General features: G+C 29.5%; 1 protein-coding gene across 1 annotated transcript in view; it reads left to right on the top strand.

Moving 5' to 3' along the window:
* Dmd (dystrophin) overlaps positions 1–4,358 on the top strand; it is a 2,056,279-nt gene that overhangs the window by 1,183,758 nt on the left and 868,163 nt on the right. The gene's annotated exons all lie outside the window — the stretch shown is intronic.

The raw sequence follows: 4,358 nt of genomic DNA on the forward strand, positions 1-4,358 counted from the left end.
TACTTTAAATACATTTTGGTTCTTGTTTTTATAAATATCTGACTACAATGCTTAAAACATATTTCTGTCTTTCTCATAATGTGTGTTAAAATGAGTGATTAAAATCTTGAATGTTTTAGCTTCTAAATGGAATGTATAATTTATAAATAAAGATGGGGCAATTTATCTGCCCACCAATAAAGCTCAGAAATTTTATACTCATCTAATTTTGTAGAAAGTGCTATGTGCTGACTCTGTTGTAAAATATTATTCAAATTGTAGGTTAATTGCAGTTGGGATTTAGCTATAATTGGTTAGAAAATTTTTTTTTCTTGTTTCACTAGTTTAACCTATATTAAATACTGTAATTTGTGCTTTAAAAAAGTCAAGATCAGCTTCCTTAAGTTTTTAAAAACTCAAGCTTTTAGTGTTCTGTTTCATTTTAAACTTTCAAAATAAATGTTCATGCAGCTTTCCAATCACATCACTTTTATGGCAGAGCTCCTCGGGTTATTTTCCACTTAAGTTTTGTGAAATATAAATATGTTTCAAAATACAGGTGGCAGTTTCTCCCATTCATTCACTGCTATTTCAAATTATGTAGTAGCAAATGAACAAATGAAGTCATTTCAACAAGAATATATTACCATAAGTAATGTAAAAGGGTTATAATTATGAAACAATTGTTATTAGCATATTTTCAGTACAAGACTGATGGAGTTTAAGAGGAAACAGAAGTTACTTATAGCACAGGTGCAAAAGAAGATGCTGGTGCTATGTAACAATAGCATTTTTATTTGTTGTGCTCATTAAATTAGAAACACTGGGCATTCTGTAGTCCAGGATGCCCATAAAGCAAGTGATTTTAAGCATAAGTGTACAAAATTATTTTGAAGCTTTACTGTTATATAATTTTGTGTTTCTCTTTGATAGTACAACAAACCCAAAATGGTTAGAAGAAATTTCTCTGAGATATTTAAGTAGCTGTGGACATCTATTAAATATATAAATTGTATAAAATATACTTATGATGCAATTTCTCAAAGAGAGTTCCCTGTTTCTTCTATCATAAAGCAGAGGAGCCTGGTACTATCTGTATGTTTGAGGAGGGTAGCTATAATTTTAATGATGTTGTAGACTCAAAATAATCTTTATAAACAATGAGATGTAATTTAAAATCTGTTTTATTTAAGGGAAAGTTATAGGATAAAGCAAAGCAAGCCTGTGTGAAGAATTTTTTGTAAATTCTTGTCTGTGAATAGAATTCAAGGGATTCCACAATCTTGAATAGAGAAAAATACCTCTTTGTTTCCACTAACCTCAATATGGAATTGGGAATTTCCTTCTATTCTGAATGTTGGCCAAAAATCAAAATCAAAACAAACAAAAATAAATTGCACAGTAATACATGACTCTGAAATCATAGATATTTTCATATGTCATGAAAACTACTCTACATATCTCAAGATATTTCTCATGATTGTTTTATGTATACTTTCTAATAATCTAGCTTTTAAACTTTATGTAGTATAGTAATGATAATTTAGTAATTGTATATAATATATAATCTTCAAATTCGAGTGGTTAACATTTCTAGCTCTGTAAACATAGTAAAATTTTGGATTGATATGTAGCAATTTAAAATATTTAGAGTGTATTGTATGACATTTCAATACATGTTTATAATAAATATTGATCAAAGTTAACTGTAACCATAACATTATCTTTAGAAGCTTTAAGATTATGTTTTCTAATTGTTCATAAAATATCTAACAGAATATCATTATAAATTCTAGTCTCTGTTCCATGTTCAAGAACACTAGCAATTATTCTACCTAGCTTTGTTTACCTCAAAACTGCAGTATAATTACATCTATATAAATACTATAATGTATTCATAATAAGAACTTGCATTATCTCACAAAATTTGTAGTAGTATTTTAATGCATTTGTTTTTCTGTGCATTTTGTGTTATTTACATACTTTCAAGAATTGTGGGTTTAACCAAATGTCCAAGGGGACTTATGGAATAAAACAATATATATGTATACATATGTGTATTATGTGTATATATGTATATATGTACACACATATATATTCTTATTCTCTATTTGCTCAGAATCATTATATATTCCAATTCTGTCATTTTTCATTTTTGACATATAGATACAACTTCATAAAATCCTTTTTTCCTGAAAATTCCAGGAGAGGTACATGTCAAGGGAATCTGGGAAACCAAACTTTAGACAGTGAATTGCTGACACCATAATGAAGAACATTTTATATAGGATAATACTATCTGACACAAGATTGAAAGAGACAGAAGCAAGGTCACAGAAAATGGAAATGAAGTTCATAACCTTGAATTGAGCAATCCCTGGATTCTAAACTTTAGCACTAAAATTGTCTTATGGAATTATATTTCATCTTCATTTTAAATAAACAATGTACCTCTCATTGTTTTACACAATTACTGCATCAACCTGTGCTCAAGAATACTTTTTCTTAATTTAAAAGATCCTCAGTTAAAATATTACTTGAATTTGTCCTTTTCCATATTTCCTTTCTTTCTTTCCTTCTTTTTTCCCTTCCTTCCTTCCCTCCTTCCTTTCCTCTCTTTCTTTCTCTCTATTTTATTGTGTATATGTGCATGATGCTTGTGCATGTACCTGTGATAAAACGTGAATGTCAGAGGACAATTTTTGATATATGTTCCCTCCTTCTACATTTACTTGGGTTCCTGGGGGTCAAACTCTGTTTTACAGGCTCATATAATAAACAGATTTAGCAGTTGCATCATTTTACAAGTCATTACCATTATTTTTTAATGAAGAATATTTTAAGTACAAAATTTGAAAAAATAGTGTAATAGATGCCCACAGTCCATCTATTCTCCTTTTTGCTACAGAAATTATCTGTATAGCTCTGGCTATCCTGGAACCTACTCTATAGATCAGGCTGGCCTCAAACTCAAACATACACCTGCCGCTTCTAGTTTCCTTCTTAATTTCTTAGTATCAGCCCTGGGTTTTGCCATACATGCATTTTTTTTTTCATGCCCATCCTCTACTCTGTTTCTTTTTTTTTTTAATATAATGTGGTATATTGTATAAGTTTATATGCATTTTCTTTGTCTTCAAATAAGTTTAAATACCATTACAATTCAGCATGTATCAACTTAGAATATAGACATGCCATACTGAATGATATGTTTATAACTTCTAATGAAATTTGAAACAATGTAGTTCTACTTAAATATAGTCAAATATGGGAATATCAATGCTTCTTAAGCATGTCCTGTATTTTTATAACAATATCCCATTAAGTTTATGCATTTCATTTCATTATATTGTTGTTTTCCTTCTTTTTAGTAAAAAGTACCTTTCATATTACTTTCTCTAAACTGATACTGACATTCAAAAACTATACACATCAGTAGCTTTTAAAAAGTTCTGGATCTGATTGTTATTTCCCCTCAGGGTACCATTTAACTTGCAAAGTCTCTGACTTTCTTGTAAACTGCAAGTAAGGTCTAGGCAAGACTTAAAAGGATACAAGTTAATTTTTTTTTATGTGCTTTGCAAAGGAACTTCTCATAGAAAACGGCCTGCTTTATAACATTTTCAAATATGCATATGAAATTGCATCATCACTTGATCAATGTGATGACTACCAGAAATGCTATCAAGTTATATATTTTACTACTAAGTCATATATTGGGATTAGGGTCCATTTTGGGTCCCTTCCTAACCAGCTATTATAAGACATAAAATAATATTTCCAAATTTCAACCAGAATACTATGTTTATCAATGACTTTGTTTTGCTACTATAAATCTTTATCTTTTCTGCCTCTGACAAGGCCAATATATACTCACAGATATTTTTTATCATTTTATTCAATGCTCTAATGAATTCTATCTATTGTTCTTGATTAGTGGAAGCTAATTCTGGCCTCCTGCTTGACAGTCTTTGGAGTTATCCCAGAGTTTATTTGAAATTAACAATCTTCCATGCACTCTTCACTTTCTTTAGAGGAAAGCATATACAGAAACTCACATATGAGCAGTAGCCTTCTTAAAAGAACATGGATTCTTTTCTGGAAAAAAGTCTTAGGATAAACAATGTTAGATATTTCTTTTGCAACGATCTCTTTCAGAGTACATAGAAGCTGAAAGTTAAACTAGGCATATCAATAAACATTATGGTATAAGACCGACAGTTTAATCAATGTTTATTATTTATTTAAATATCTCAGGAATAATTTGCCTGTATATGATCTATGGTACTTTTCCTTAGAAATTTGGCAATGAAAACAAGATAATGGGAAGCATTCTTTTTTTTTTTCTTAATATCTTTTTTTTCCTTTTAGATATTTTC

This window comes from Mastomys coucha, chromosome X (assembly GCF_008632895.1).
Source record: "Mastomys coucha isolate ucsf_1 chromosome X, UCSF_Mcou_1, whole genome shotgun sequence".
Lineage (NCBI taxonomy): Eukaryota > Metazoa > Chordata > Mammalia > Rodentia > Muridae > Mastomys > Mastomys coucha.